Source organism: Meleagris gallopavo, chromosome 12 (genome assembly GCF_000146605.3).
Source record: "Meleagris gallopavo isolate NT-WF06-2002-E0010 breed Aviagen turkey brand Nicholas breeding stock chromosome 12, Turkey_5.1, whole genome shotgun sequence".
Taxonomy (NCBI): Eukaryota; Metazoa; Chordata; class Aves; order Galliformes; family Phasianidae; genus Meleagris; species Meleagris gallopavo.
In genome coordinates this window covers 2,194,819-2,211,014 of record NC_015022.2, presented here as the reverse complement: position 1 = coordinate 2,211,014, position 16,196 = coordinate 2,194,819, and the positions used below count along the sequence as shown (strand labels likewise).

Here is a 16,196-nt window from a genome sequence, read left to right as displayed (position 1 = left end):
TATCTGAAGTGCCTTTCTCAGTCACTTCCAGTCCTCCAGCTCTCACTCAGTGATATCCTCCATTCTCAAGCTGTCAGCTCACTGCAGGCCTGGAGAGAGAGCACTTGCTTTCTCTGAAGGAAACCTTCCAGCTCCTCTCTCCCCCAGACCCAGCCCAGGTGAGCTCCGAGGTGCTGCAGGGCAATGGGGCTAGAAAGCAAGAACAGAGCTCTGGGGTGAAGTCACGTCAAACTGCCCTTACTGCTTTCCTTTCCAGCCTGTGGGCTGCTGTGGGATTAGCACAAGATCAAGAAAATGTTTCTCCCTTTCTCATTAGACATGCATGGATAATTTTTATTACAAATTTAGATTTGTTCAGTTTGAACTCTTGACTAACCCCCCACTTTTTTTCCCCCGTATTTACTTTGATTCAACCTTTTCTTTACTGTAGTTATAAACGAATGAAAAAGGCCATTTTCAAGAAGCAGGGATGCTGAGCTACCTGCTGCTTTGGAATTAGTTGGAGGGAGTGAAAGTATGCCTAGTACTGCGTGTGCTTCTGCTGTATTGGAAAATGGATCAAACATGCACCAGGGCTGATTTCAAAGTGCTTGTGATGCAGGCAAAACTTCCACATGCCCATATGTGCCATCATTAACACCAAACAAATCCAATGGTAGGCAAAGAACTTCAGGAATCCCCCACAGGAAGTGGTTTATGACCTGGTTTTTGGAGTCCACAGCAAACAGGGACTACTGGTAAAATTCAGATTTGCTTATCACAAAGTCAAACAGCTCAAACAATACTCTGAGGTGGAATCAATCACTCCAACAAACATGAGTACGAAATGCCCAGGCATATACTGCTACTTCAGCTCCTGTGGGCTTTGCTCGTCTGCGTTGTGGAGGTGCTGCAAACATGCAGCATCCCCTGAGTTCTGCGGCTCCAGCTGAGCAGGCAGAAGAGGACAAGGATGTTTGAAACCTTTTCCACCCGGCCTTGCCTAAGGCACCGTTTCTGAAGCATGTAGACGTCAGTTGGATTTCTGTGTTGTTGGCAGCGTTTAAAATGGAGGCCCAGGCCCAGAACAGCTGCTGCTTCTGCAAGTCGGGAGTCAGGAAGGGCACGATTCATGGCCAAAGCGATTCTGTGCCTGGCTCTGCTCCCTCGCACCCACAAGTATGAAAAGTGAACCAACCTCTTCTCGCGACAGAAGGAGGTTGCACAGCTGAGACCTCCCCTCAATTCTCCGCTGGTTGCAATGAAAAGCAGACGTGCAAACCCCTCCTGGAGCAGGGGGTTGCAGTGGGCACCTACTGGAATGTTAAGAGGGAAAGACAGGATGGTTTTCTTGCTGATGGAATGCTGCTTTGCTCAGGGGACCATAATATTGCTGTTATTTATTATTTATGTTCTGCCAAAGGTGTGCAGGGTACTTTGTAGGCACAGTTTGAAAAAGAGCAGTGTCCGGTCCCACTGGATGCTGGGCTGCTGCTGGCAATGCAGAGGGGCAGGCTGGAGGGGAAGGGCAGGCTGGAGGGGCCACTTCTCCCTGCACTGCACTGCAGAGGTCTCTTAGTGGTGCCAAGGTGCTCTCTGGGCACGAGGTGGGCTTGGCTGGGGGCTTGGGGTGGCTTTGTCACCACTTTGCACAATTGTTGGCTGGTGGTGTTTGCAAGGGCATGTACCCTGTTTGATATGCATTCGGAGTCTGGCAGCAGTGGGAATGAGTGAACAATAAAAGTGCTGCTGTCACAGCCCCAGTTTTCTTCTTTTTTTTTTACAGATTCCCAGCCATCTGCTGCCTCACCAGCTGCTCTCGGTGCAGGATGAAACTTATCTCAATTCAGGAACCCGGGCCTCAGGCAGAGGGGTGGAAGGAGCACCGCTGACCTCACAAGTGCTGTCTGCAGGATGTGCGCCCAGACTGGGTAAAAGAGGGATGGGGAGTGAAGAGGGGGAATGGGTGAAAGAAGCGAAGATAAAACCCACAGGCAGCCTCTTGTTGACCCCTTAGAAAATATTGACCATAGAGAAACGCTGACCTGGGGCGGTGTGCGGGGGCCCGGATAGAACACAGGGCTGGCTCAGATGGAGGTCTGCCACCTCCTTTAGCCAGCATTAGGTTGACAGAAGAGAAGACATTCGTCCAAGGCTGCAGAGGATGTGTGAGATCCTTGCTGTGGTGCTGCAACCAGCCCTGTTTGCTTTGAGGCCATTTCTACTGGGGAAGGGGAGTGGAGCCTGGTGGCAATGGAACTGGCAGTGGTGGAGGGAAAGAAGGGAAGTCTGCCTTAGGGCAGCTCAGCAGCTACCTGCAGGCAGGGAATGGAGAGACAGCTGTTGGAAATGTGTGGGGTGAGAGGCCCCAAGGAGTCTGACTGCCAAGGAAAGGAGCATACATTACTTGCTGTCTTTGAGGCATCTAGTTGAGCATTTCCTAATTTCATTAAGTCTGATTTTTATAATCCCCTTGGGGTTGAAGCAGCTGACTGGAACGCTCTTCACTCCTGTCCCTTGATCCCTCCAGTGCCTGTCTCCAGAAACAGTAGTGATGCTGGACCAGGTGAGGGGGAAGCAGCAGGTTGGCCACGTGAGCCGACAGGGAGTGACCAGGTTCCATCCTTCATTTCCAGAGAGCTCCTCTGCTTTGCGTGTGCCACTTCAGACTGCTCAGAGCACCCTCCTCCCGCTTTTATGCGTTTTCCAATTAAATTTCCTCCATGAGGAGGAGAGAGGCACTCTGAATCCATTAGCATTAGTAATTATGCAAACGCTTCGGGGAGTTGACTGCCCATCATTACATATAATTAATGTTTCTGGTTATGAATGGAGGGTTTGTTACTTTTTTCTCCTTTTTGTGCTGGAATGGGGCGGGATAGAGGTGCAAGGGGGTGATGTTACTGTATTTAATTTGCATAATCAGAAGACCTGATTGGGTATGCATGAGGGTAGGGGCCGGGGGGAACCTTCTCCAGTGCACACTCTATTAAGCTGGTGGGAAAACTCAGGAGGGAGATGCAGAATGCAAAGCAAGGGTGAGTGCAGCACAGTGACTACAGACAGCAAGAGGCTCAGGTTTATGCGATGCCACCATCACAGGCAGGGAGGGAGGGAGCTTTGGGCTCACGTGGCTATGCGCAGTGCCCTATGCTTAGCCCATCGTTTTACTTCACTTGATTGTTTGAAATGAGCTAGGGGTTCTGTAGCCAGATTACATTCCTGGCTTTTATTTGAGGATACACACGGAAGCCACAATATGCAGACTCCAAACCTGTGTGTACACCAGGTAACACAGAGCTGGACTTCAGATTCTCCAGATTGCTCCACTCTCTACCTCAAATTTATCCTGAGTCTTTCCCCCCCAGCCCCTGGATGCAGGCAGTCTATCACTGGACTCAAGGCTTTCTTGTTTTAAGTGAATGCTGTTATGTTCTCTCACTGCTCCACAGAAAGCGTGTATAAGCCATGCTTTTGCCTACTGGGGGATTTATGGAAACATACCTAGTGAAGGGAGCTGCAGGAGTGGGGAGGAGGTCCTGGAGTCAGTATTTAGTTATGGAGACAATGCCACGGGAGGGTAGAAAGGTTATCAAAATAGGGAGGGATGAAGCAGTTGTCTGTGCAGAGTAGATCAGGTTGGCCAGACAATGTCTCAGTCGAAAAAGAATGAGGGACAGCAGTTGCTCAGACAGAGTCTGATGCTTGAAGTCCCATGCTATTCGAAGTACTGTGTCCTATCTTATGGCTATCCTTATTTTCTGACTGATTACAATCTACTGCTTGCAGTGCAGACGTTGGAAATTGGACGAATCTCTTGTGGTATCTCCCACTTCGGTCAGCACAAGCAGAGCATTTCCCCAGCAGTGGAGAAAGACATGGATCATTCCTGTTTGTCCCATGCACTGGCTCATCAGATGTTTCTAGAGAAGGTAGGCAGAAAATTGGCTTTGTTTCCCAGCATGTTACCCCCGAGCTTGTAGAAACGTGAGTCAGATTCCCAACACTTTTCAGTAACCTTTGGAACAGGAAATAAACCAAGACAAACCAGAGGGAAAAAAACTACACTGCCATTTCTGTGTAAATGTTTATTGATATGTATTTGCATTATATGGTTTTGAAACCAAAGATCAGAGGGGAAAACCTGAAGTTCATTGCATGCCTTGCAAAAAGAAAAAAATCAGCCTCTTTATAGCAGGCCAGTATGAGAGGACACCAGCTTTATTCTGAAGAATGACTTCTGGCAGAGGGAACTTGAGGCATAACTGGATTCTGTTTTTGTTGAGGTTTTGTTCTCTCTAACTGAAAGTTCCTTTAGAGATTTGTAGTTCTGAGGTTCACGCTGTTCATTATTTTGTAAAGTGTTTATACATTTGGTCTGCTGCTTGAGGAAACCACTGGGGAAGACTCTCTGTAAGTAGAAGCACCTGTAAAATCTCCAGTGTACACAAAACCAAAAGATCCGATCTGCTTAGACCACAAACTTTTCTGAAGGATGAGAAAGGTCTCGGTACTGATTGGGAAGGTGAAATCCCAGAAGGCACTTACTAGAAATGGAGTGGAGGTCTTGGGGAGTTTATTTGATAAATAACCACAGTAAAATCACAGCATAGCAGCACACAGTGCTTCTGTTATGTGGTAGGGAGGAAACTTTCTGGCTGTGAAATGGGAAGATGTCAAAAGCTCTGCTTTGTTCTCAGCTTCTGCGATGTCCTTCCTTCAACAAACCATGCACTGGGGCACCCAGACTGCAATGAGTAGCAGCCTTGCTGATGGAAAGAAGATGCTGTCTGGATCCCATGGAAAGCAAGGTGAGCTCAGCCTTTTAAGGAAGTCCATTGGCTCAAGCCTCAGTTTGTGTTCCCTGTGATCAAAGCTCATCCCAGTGTGGTACCAGACAAAGCTGTGCTGTACCTCAGAGTGGAGGTGACAAGGTAAAGACCTTGTTATTGCCCAGAGCCAGTACTGAGGTCAGGAATGCTAAAGGAAAGAAAGACAGAAACAACTATCAAAGCAGGAGAGAGAGTACAATGAGAATAGGGACAGCCTACAGTCAAATAACTGCTGTTGCATACTGTGTCTCAGCACACTGGGGGATGCTGGATGAGAACATACTCCGTAGCCATTGTCCTGAGGGACCTCAAACTGCAAGAACAGGGTCCAGCACATACCTACCCTTCTATAGGGTGTCAGTCTCCTGTAACAGGCTGCTCTGTGTTTGCTGAAGTTAACAGCTGATGGAAGGGCTTGAAGATGCCACTGAAAAATTCTGTGGGAAAAGGCTTAGAACAAGGTTCCCTCTGAACTGTGCTCAGCAGCATCTCCGCAGGGATCACATCACTGCCATGTGTAGTCGTGGCATTTTCTGTCTTTCCCTTCCCTTTCTCTTTTTTGGGGGTGGGGTTAGGATGTGTATGTGCAGCAGTGACACGTACAGAAGCACACATGGGTACACGTATACACACAGCGCATGCATACACAGGCACTTGAGATTGCTAAAGGCAGAAGTTAAATCCCACATCAAAGCAGAGAGCTATTGGAGCAGCACTGTTCAAAGGCACCAGCTTCCTTCCTGGGAAAGACAGATTGTCACTTTGATTAAGAGATTTTAACAAGAGAGAAAAAAGAGAGGGAATGAAAGAAGGGAGGAGAGAAAAGTGAGAGTTTTCATTTATACTTTTTCTCCCCTTTGGCCATCCAAATAAAGTTTTGGTTTGATGAAAAAAAGACCCCAATTTAAAATAAGTTTAATGTAACAATGAATTATTTAAGGCAGAAGAAAATACAAGCTGCTGCCTAAAAAAAAAAATGGAAAAAGCTATTATTGAAATGTCAGAACAAATACCCAGCTTGATCTGCATTAATATGATAAATACTAATATATTCATTTCCCCTGGTGCTTCTGGGCTTGCAGAGGTACATCTGCAGTGCCTTGCTTATGGTAATCAGGTCGCAGCTTCAAAGGGAGGCATGCAAGGTATTCTGGGTGATGTTGTGCAAGCTGCACAAGAGACCTTGTGGTTCATCACGTAGAGTTGAGAACTGAGCAGGGTCTGCTGGAAGATCTCTTGATTGCTACAGGAAAATGAAAGTCTTGTCATATTTGCTGGTGGACCACCAGTCATGGGACAATACTGATGCCTGGATGTTGTCATTTTGCTGTAATGACAGAGTGAGATGGAGAAAGCAATGAGCTTTGTGTCTTGTATCTCCGCATCCTAATTCCTAGTGTCTCCTATGGCTGGGAATAGGGTGAATGGGTGAGCTGCAGAGCACAGCTGCAAGCCAGCCAGCATCTCAGTTTCTTCTTCTACAGTCTCACAGTAAATAATTCAGGAATGATTTAGTGAAGCTGATAGTTTAAAGCGTCAAGAAACTTCATGTGGTTTTGGAGTCTAGTAATCTGGGAACTGCAAGCAGAATGTCTCCAGCAGGGTCCGGTGTTGCCTTCTCCTAGGCATCACCTCTACTCAGCCTGTACTTCTTGTCTTTTGGATGAGAGGCTGGGAGAGGAGAGGAGAGGTGGGAAACATGTTTGGAGAGAGGAGGTATAATACAGATACCATGTGTGAACCTATCAAAGAGTCAAGGTGTTTTGACATTGTCAGGAGATGTTTGGTTAGGTTTTTACCTTCTCAATCAAGTCTTCTTACAGAAGATCATCTCAGATATACTTGGTTAATACACTGCTAATCTACTCTGCATTCCTTTCCTGGTAAAACTCTGGTTGTGTGCCACAATGAAGCTGTTATCTCATGAGACGTTGAGCTCTTCCTAACAGTGAAATCTAGATTGCAAGCTGAAGCATGGCTTCATAAGCTGGTCCTGCTGCTGTGTCAAGGGAGGAGTTGTTGCACCCAGAGGTGTTCAGCTGATTGTGTTGCCTGGAGCTTCCAGGTGGATGAAAGAAGTGCATCTAAAGCCTGGATAAAGCCAGTTAGAGACCTGCAGAAGCTGTGCCTGCAGTCTGTTGGAGTAATCTGGACTCACTTGAGAAGCTCCTCTTCTGTGTGTGTGTTCCACTATGAAATGCTCTAGTTCCCAAGGAACGCTAATGTGCTTTTCCAGTAGATTTTACTCACAAATGCAATAGAGTTTGAGTCCATCTGCTTCTGGCCCTCTTTCCCTCCATTGCCTAAATTCGAATGTTTAATGCTGGCTTTTGGGCACAAGCATGCTGTGCCCCAGCTACAGACCAGTTTCTCAATTAAAAGATGCATATGCTTTATTATTTATACTTTTTTTTTCCTGGAGATGCTCCACAGTGTTTGCAGTTTGCTGGAAACCCCCAGCGACAGCCCCAGGCCTTGAACTTCAGAAGGAGAACTCTCCCAGTGGCCATTTTCAATCCATTCACTGGGAAAATGTGATTACTTCTTATTTATTGAAGTTAAGTATTCCTGCTTGTAGCCACCATGGCATTAAAGTAAAATGCTCGGCATTTAAGGCGATGAATGCAGAGACACAAGGCTAAACGCAGTGCATAAAATCTTTATGGCACTGTAAAACAGACGCCGGGAATATTTTCAACTGCTGTGTTGTGAGTCAAGCTGGGTCCCCCTCTGCCAGGCAGCCTGCCCTGGGTGCCCTTGAGGCTGTGCCCACGGCGTGTTGGCCCGCAGAGGGAAAGGGACCTGGGGAACAGGAAGCTGTCTGCTTCCTGGCATGCGCTGCTCTTGCCAAGGCTGGCCTTGGCCGTGCTTGGTGGCTGTTGCTGCATCAGTGCAGGTCTGGGGGGTAAACACGTTGCTGCTATCAGCTCTGATTGCTTCCGAGCAGCTTTCTTCAGTGTCAGCCTCAGATAAACAGAGCTCCAGAGGAAATCAGTTCAGAGTGAGTTTTGTCAGCTTCAAAAGAGATTCATTCCTAGAGTTGTCAGTCACAGGAGACTGATGGCTGAGATTGCTGAGAGAAGCAAGGCCTGTAGGCATTAAAGCAGATACTGTTGCTGGAACTCAGGGTTTAAAGACAAGATTTAATCTGGGCTGTGGGTTTGTGCAAACTCACTCCCCCTTCTGCTTTCTCACACGTAAGGTCTGATTCCCACGTGCACACTCAGCTTCCTATGCTCCATAAGCATTTGTTGGCTTTCTGATCAACCCCAGAATCTACTTCCTCCCTCTCATCTGAGCCTGACACCAAGCACTGTGCTAAGCATGAGGGTTGGCTCCTGACCTCATTCTCTGTGGTGTCATGGCCAGGCTGCGTCCTCACCCATGAATGGATGCAGGAAAGCTGTCAGCGACGTGAGCACCTCCTCTCCCTGGGGAGCATGGCTGGGGACCCTGGGAGCCAGAGTCACGATCTGCTCAGCTCAGCCTGACTGCACGGAGACCCAGCTGATGTCTTGGGGCAGCGTGGCACAATCCAGACTGGCTGTGCCACCTCCAGATGACCTCCCTGAGTCCTGTCCCACCACGCTCAATGGCAGACCTGAGAGCTTCTCCCAGGGGCTGGTCTTATTTCTGGTTGCTCCAAAACTGCATCAAATGTGGAGTGGCATTTTGCAAGCTTTGCTCTTGGTAGAAACTACCCTGTGCCTGTTGGGAATGCCCCTACCCATCTGCAGCAAAGTTATGAGGACGGCTTTAAGTCTTTGCCCTCCCTTGATTGCTTTGGATGCTTCATTGTTGCAAAGGTTCCTGTCCCACATCCAGGCCTCCTTCCTCCTCCCCCGCCGCCGCCTCTTCCATCCATTCGGTGAGCATCTCTTGCCTCTAACATATGGTCAGAGCATATTCTCAGCAATGCAGACACTTCTGCTTCTTCACTTCAGCAGCAGCAGTAACTGTTGAACGGGAAATCTGTCGTTTAACTCGGCCGTTTGCAGTCGCTGAAGAGAAGTAATTACAATAGCCTTAATTGGCTGACTGCAGAGCCGCTGCCCGAGTAGTAATAAATAGTGCATGCTTAGGAGCTGGATGAGGTGTAGCCATCCAGGGTTTCTCCTCTTCTTCTTCCAGTGGACCTGAATCCTGTTCACACAGGAGGCTACCAGGGGTGTTGGGCTGCTGCTTTAAAGAGCCAGCCCTTCATTCAAGGGAGATGCTGGTCCGCAGAGACTCGGAGATGTTTCCTGAAGCTCTCTCACAGCATCCTGGCAGGGCAAGCTCTTGGCAGCTCTACCGCTGCCTGCCTCTGCCTGGGTCTCCTGCCTTCCCCTTCTCCTGCTGCTGCCAGGCTATAGCAGGGCGTTTTTTCATTAGCAGTGATGCAGGCAGAGCAGGGCCAATTACTCACTGCTTTATGCTTGCTGGAAAACCCACCCAGGACTGGTAATAGCCATTAAGTGAGGGTGCAGCTTTAACTACGTGCCATTACATTAAGTTTCAAGTTGATATATGGCCAGAGCAAATTGAATTCCTGCTGCTATCCCGTCTGACATTTGTTACATTACAATGCCTGCTCTTTTGTTTTTGAGTCAATAGCTGCTGCTTTCGAGAAATATGGATTATTAGAATTTATAGCCCGTCCTACGCGTCTTTTCAAACACTCATATCCTTTTATCATTTCGTTTTGTTGTTATTCTGCCCAGCACAGTTTGTATTTCTTCAGGTTTTAGCACCTGGGACTCTTGATACTTGTGCTAAATCAATACCCTTTGTCCTCATTGCTTTAATATACACAACCATTTGCGTGATGCATGAATTGCGGTGGGTTTTCTGCCCGCGATAGTCATTTACTCCTCCTGCTCAGGCATTCCTTCCCCTGCTGCACGCAGGTCGTGCTTTGCAGTAAATACTATACACCTGCATTTGAGTTCATTTAGTGTGGATTTGCAGGCAGCTGGCCGCACTGGGAAGGTGCTTTGCAGGCTCCTTAGCAGGCAGGTGTTACCGGTGTGACAGTATGCCAGTGCCTCGTGGAAAGTGCTGCGTTTAAAGAATTGGCCTTTTGCTTTTAGAAAACCTATGCTTAATTATTACAGCCACTGCTTTTCATAAAGATAGCAGTAACAGGCTAAAGAAGACCTTCGTGCTTTCATTCACTGCCTCCTGGTCAGGAGCAGCTGATGCTTCTCAAACTTGTGTGCATTTCAGTGTGACGGTACGTGGCGCTGGGGCCGGGTGGCTCAGAGCTCAGCTGTGGCCCATCGCCGTGTGGCAGGGCACCTGGTGGCACCCCATGGCTGCAGCCCCGTGCCCGTGCTGCTGCCCGGAGCCGTGCCAGCCGTCCCACCGCACGCTGCCCGGCCCCACATCCTCCTCGGCGCCTGCGAGGTGACAATTTAGCGAAGCGCCATTTCCAAGAATGATGAGTGCGATTTGGAATGTCTCATTGAAACACAGGGCAAATCCTTCATCCCCGGAGGGAGATGCGTTAAACGCTGCCTTGGAATTAATCTGAGGAGCACGAATCTCCCGCACTGCCAGCCCTCCTTTGTCTCCGCGTTCTCTTCGGAACCCTTCTGGTTCACCTCTGCCACCGCTGCTCTTTGGGGCTCTCTCTCACCGTCCTACCTGTGAAAAATGGGATGTTGGCCCTCTCCAGAGTCAGGGCACCCCTGCCCTGACTCTGGTATTCTCCAAAAGCAAGGGGAGCGATTTGCTGCTGGGCTGCATGAGCCCAAGGCAGGGCTAGCAGGGTGGGCAGGCCCCGCTGCTCCAAAGCGATGCTGCCAGCACCCAGCAGCACTGGGAGAGGGACCTGCCCCCAGCGTCAGGGCAGAGGTAAGGCAGCCCAGCATCCGACCTTGGCTGAAGGTTTTTCCATGGGTTTCAATCCTCCCCTAATTCCCTTTATCTTCCCAGTGGGGCCTTTGCCATCAACACCACTGTGGTCCCCACAAGTGTCAGGAGGTCCTTCAGGATGCTGCTGGTGCAGGGGGCATGTTCCTGCCTGCTCCTTGGAACGTAAATGCTTTCAAATATAAAGATTATTTACATTCCCAAACAAAGCTGCCAAACACTTTTTAAATGCGCTAACGGTGCCTCTCTCTTTCCGCTGTGCTTGCTGATAAAGGGCCATAAACAAGCCTGACACATTTATAATAACCTTTTTCTCCTCCCTCTCCCCTGCTCTCTCCTCTTCCTCTCTTGCCTCTCTCGCAGGCTGCATCGGGTAATTTTTTATTCTCTTGCCATTAGCTGGGATATATTGTTTGATAGGGGGAAATAAAATGTTGAATCTCTTTTTATTTTTGCTTTTATTTTTATTTTTATTTTCTTGTTCTAGCAGCAGCTGTTTCAAAAGCCAAACGGGGGATGTTTAGTTTTAAAATTTTGTTTCCCCAGCTTTTCTTATTTCCTCTTCATCTCCTTCCCTTTTCCCGTGTCTCCCTTCTAAAAGGTCATCTTAAATGATGCAAGGATACGTGCTTTTGCAGGTTGTTTTTATCACTTACTGGCCTATTCCAAAGGCCATTTAGTCTTCTAGGCAAAGGTTGTAGCTTTCAGTCTCCCCTTCCCATTTACAAAGGAAAAGCGGATGTTTTATCTCTAGATATATAAATTAGGTATAGATATAGATATAAACCAAAATGCTAACCCATCTAGAATAAAAGATCCTTGTAATTTCTTTGTCTCCAGGCTGAAGAGGTCTCAGGTTCACCTTTTGTCATGTCGTCTGTTCCTTTTAGAGATATTGATGGAAGTGCCACATCTAACGATTCCTTCTCCATCCTGTATTGATGGTGCTGTAGAAAGGCCGGCTCACTGGAGATGAAAGGCAGCACTGAGCCATGTGGGTACGCACCGTTCCTTCGGGGCTGCTCGTGCAGCTCGTTCTGTTCTGCAGCCCGTGGCTGTGGGTGAGGCTTGGCATGCATGGGCTGCGGGGCACAAGGAGGCCATCCCAGGGCCTGTGCTGGTGGAGGTGTGTGTTCCTGGGTTTGCAGTCCTGAATTTTGTGATAGTACAGCATGTATTTGCTTTGTCTTCTCTTGAGACAGTGGCCAGAAGGAGAGAGGGCATGCGATAGGCCTGGTTTGGAATTGCTTGTATCCTGGAAGAGCAGTGAAGCCCAGGTGAGCTTGGCACCACTGCTGATGTGGGGTTAGCCTTGCTGCAGGGGCACAGTGAGCAGGAAACCTGGCAAAGCTGTGGCAACTGAGTGACTGTTCCTGAAAGTGTTGTCTGAGACACCACTAGGATAGGCTGAAAAAAATCTCCCTCACCTCACCCCACTTAGCCTTGCTTGTTTGGGGTGCATTTGAAGCAAGGGTTTCTCTGTGCATGTAAATGTCCAGTGAGAGCAGAGACTGCAGGCACTGCCAGGGAGTAACGATGGCATGTGGGCTTGGATGGAACCACCTGCAGTGCTGAGTCTTTCGGATCAGAGTGAAGGAGAGGGCTTTTTTTTTTTGGATGAACTGATCCCACAGCCCATTAAGCCCTCAGGTGACCATTGCCTTTGTCAGAGACTGAAGAAAGTGAAAGTAGGGGCGTTAACCAACACAAGACAGTCACGAGGTATTTGCAGTGCAGGGAAAGCCAGGACCATTTCCACTTAAATATCACCCCAGCCCTCTAAATCTGATCTGCCAATGGGGCTGAGATCCTGGGGAGAATTACTTGCTCTTTGCAAGAAAGGTGGAACTTAAAGGGACAGGGCCATAAACATCCACAAATGCAGAGCACAAATTTGATGAGCAGATAAAAAGTCAAATTCTTTCTTTTCCTGAACACATTAAGGCTTCACAACCAGCCCAGAGAGTAAAACATAGCTGGCAGAATCTAATTTTCCAGATTTATCTGAGCCAGTTCTGGGCACCACAAGCTGACTTGGTGCAATCCTCCTAGAAATGTCGTGATGAAATGAAGCTGTCAGGACCTGCTGCTTGGATGCTCCCCTGTAACTGGGGAGTCCTGGGTGCCAACAAGCCAGGGACAAAGCCTTCTGGCAGGCTTAGCTCACGGTCATTTATAATCCTGTGCTTCTGATCAGGAATGACGGACTGGGGTGGCAGGGGCAGCGAGGGGGCCGTGCAGATAGCTGACTTAGTTCTCCCAATGGCTCTCCTAGCTCTGCCACTCCAGCCATGTGCCCAAAGGAGGCTGAAGTGCTTCCTGATCAGCTCCACGGCACAGCCCAGCTTGCTGCCACCCGCTGATTCCATTTCTATTGCTGCAACAGACCTCAGCGCTGTGCTGTTCTCTACGGCCCTGGCTGGAGCTGTGCTGAGCAGGCCTGTGCTAGACATCCGGAGGCTTACATCAGGAGCAGGGCTGACTCTGGCTGAAAAATGAGGAAGGGATGAAGTGTCCTCTCCAGTATGACACAAAGCCCTCATCACCTGAGCCATTTTCCAGCGTATTAATATTCATTTTTCACTAATGCGAGATGAATACATTTAAATGTTTGGCCAGAGCACATTCGTCACTTTTATGTCATACTCACAGAATGCATCAGTGTGATATATTGTGTATTTTACCATAATAGTAGACAATACAGCTCAGTATTTCATTAGGACAAGTAGCGAGAATGAGGCAAGGAGACAGCGCTGCTGGACAAGGGGTGAGCTCAGGAAAACAGAAATAAATTAGAACATATTAATCTGGAGCGAGGAGTCATTTCACAGCTAAATTAAAAGCAGCAGCCGTCACCTCTTGTTGAGTTGCCCTATTAGGCTTCCTGGGAAAGGCCTGGCCAGCAGCTTCTCGTGGCTGTGGCCTCAGATGCAATAAGTGCAGCCATGTCAGCCGTGCTGCTGCAACATCTTTGCCAAGGGCGTGATGGTGCCTGGGGCTGCACGGGACTGGAAGAGCAAGGATGGTGCAGGCAGCTCTGTGCCTGCTGCCAGGTGTGCCGTGGAACCACCATCGTGACCGGTGACTGGTGAAGCTGTGGTTACTGAACAGGCTTTTCCCTGTTGCTTTCTTTGGTCCTGTGTTTTGCCCAGCGCTGACTGGTAATTTAGACCGGAGGGATCCACAGAATTGCTGCAAAGGAGAGTTCAAAAATCAATGGACGTTAGGAAGGGTCAAATGATGCCATAAAGAGATTAACAGCAGCACGGAGAGATAATATTCCCCTGACTGCAGAGCTGGCCCTGAGAGCTTTATGACAGGGAAAGAAAAGGGCAGGAGCAGCCCCGCACCTCTGTCGCTGCCTGACTTCTCACCCTTCTAAAAGCTCAAGGCTGTCTGGGGAGACAAGGGCCAGGACAGCTGGGGCAACGAGAAGGCTTGGCTACAGGGATGGCAATGAGAGGAGACAGGCAGGTGGGTCGTGCCATGCCTGATGAATTCTTCTAATCCAGACAAACTGCGGCTTCCTCAACAGTCCCCGCTAAATCACCCAGGTGGAAGTGGCTTGCTCAGCAACCAGCCGCAGGTTTATAGCACGAAGGGCAGGTTTTAGGAGGGTACCTTGGCTGAGCAGGGGGAAGGGGCTCAGCATGTCAGGCAAGCAGGAGCCCAGGGCTGGGAGCTCTGCTATGGGCATCCTGGTGACCTGGTAAGGGGCTCTGTGGTGGGGAAAGAGGGACTGGGTTTGGTGCTGCACCTCACTGCCTGGAAGAGTCGTGTTAATGGTCCAGAAAGGAAAAGGAGGTGGCTAAGTCTTGGGAAAAGTTGACCTTGATCCACTGCCCTTTAAAGCTATGAAGGCATCTGTTTGCTAGAAGAGACAGCTGCCATTTTATGTGGGAGCATTTGAGTCAACATGTGATAAGAGGAGTGCACATGCTGAGCTTTCTGCTGTCATTTTGGGGTGGCTCCTGGCCAGCAGCAGCTCACAGCCTGTTTTTCCCCAGGAGGAGCCTGCTGTGACTCTCTTGCCCTTGCCCGGAAGGATGCTTTTCTCTCCTGCTTCCTTGCCAAATGTAGCAGAGACCCTGGTGGCCATGGGGAGGCCTGGCCACACCTAGGGGAGCACTGGGACACAACAGGGAATCCAAATTGCTCCAGCTGTTCCTGCTGCCAGGGCAGAGCAGCCAGGAGACCCAAGCAGGTCTTAAAGATTCAGGCGCAGACCAGCAGTGGCACCTCTGGCTCTCATTTATCTTCTCCTTGTCCGCAATGAAAGCAGCATTTTGCTGACAGGCTTTAAATTTCCTGATGCATGTGCTGGCTTTGCTTTTTGCCGTATTGTTTCTTCCCTCTCTCTCTCTGTTCCTCATTACCGTTGTGCCACTTTACGTTGCTTCCTCTCTCTGCACTTCTGCAGAGGTGCTTTCCTCTGGCTCTGCCCCCTCCCCATTTCTTCCTGGTCCCGCTGCTGCTGACCCGCTCCCTCACAGTGCCATGCTAGGCTAGCTGCTGGTCTGGCCTCGCTCCCACTTTGTTGTCTGGCCTCACACCCAGGTGACAGCAGATGAGAGAGCGGGGTGCTGCCACTGGATTTCTGTGCTTGCTTCCATCAGTGCTTCCTGCAGAGCCTGGGCGATTATTATCTCTGTAAACGACTGAAAGAAGTACAGTGATAAAAGGATTAAGCCAGACATATTTTATTTTATTTATTTATATCTTGCTGTTCCTCCTCCCATCCCCCTTAGCAAGCTGTGGAGCATATTGTGCTGCAGCTGCTGCTGCTGATCCAGGGAAGAGTGGTGGTGTGGGACTGCAGGAAGGCACAGGGTGGGCTGGGAGCAGGCAGGGAGCAGAGGCACATGCTTGGGCAGGGGGTGCTTATGAGCCCTGGTTTGTAGTGTGTGGGGCTGAAGCAGGAGAGACAGATCCCACAGCAAGAGGGCTGCACGTGCAGCCAAGGTAACTTGCCCTTTTCCTTGGTAAGACGTCTCCTTTTGATCTACCCTCTTTGAGAAAGTGACTGGGAGCCCACAGAAATGGGGTCTGAACCTGGAGCTGCTCAGAGACAGCGCCTGAATAGGTTACAGACCTGAAGGGTGGCCCAAGTGTCTCCAGACAGCGGCTGTTGCATAGAGGCCCCCAGGGCTGTCCTCGCTTGCCTGGGGTCCACAGGCATGCTGCAGTGGCACAGCACTGTTTCCTGGAGCACATCCCATCAGGCTGTTCCCTGCAGCAGATCCCTGCAGATGCTCCTGGAAGCAGCCTATTCCCAGCTGAAGTTTATTTCGGGTCTCTTTGTGTGTCTGTTAAATAAGCGACAGCCCACAGACTCGTACAGACAAGCCAGTCCTGTCTGGAGCTCACAAAGCCCTGCCTGCATCTGTGGCCTCCAGATTTTCATCATAAGGGCTGCTGTTGTGGGTAGCTGGTGAGACTTTCAGCCCTCCTGATGGCATCAGAGTTGGATGAGGAATAAAGCAAGACAGAGGCTCAGAGTTGCACAAGGCAATTTACCCAGAATGTTGG

At 49.3% G+C, this 16,196-nt stretch overlaps 1 long non-coding RNA gene across 1 annotated transcript; it reads left to right on the top strand.

Annotated features, from left to right (window-relative positions):
- The first annotated feature begins 1,769 nt into the window (after positions 1-1,769).
- LOC109369581 lies at positions 1,770-4,785 on the top strand. The gene is made up of 3 exons (XR_004161007.1): positions 1,770-1,910; positions 3,769-3,911; positions 4,680-4,785. It is a non-coding gene; the product is annotated as an uncharacterized LOC109369581 (long non-coding RNA).
- Positions 4,786-16,196: the final 11,411 nt, after the last annotated feature.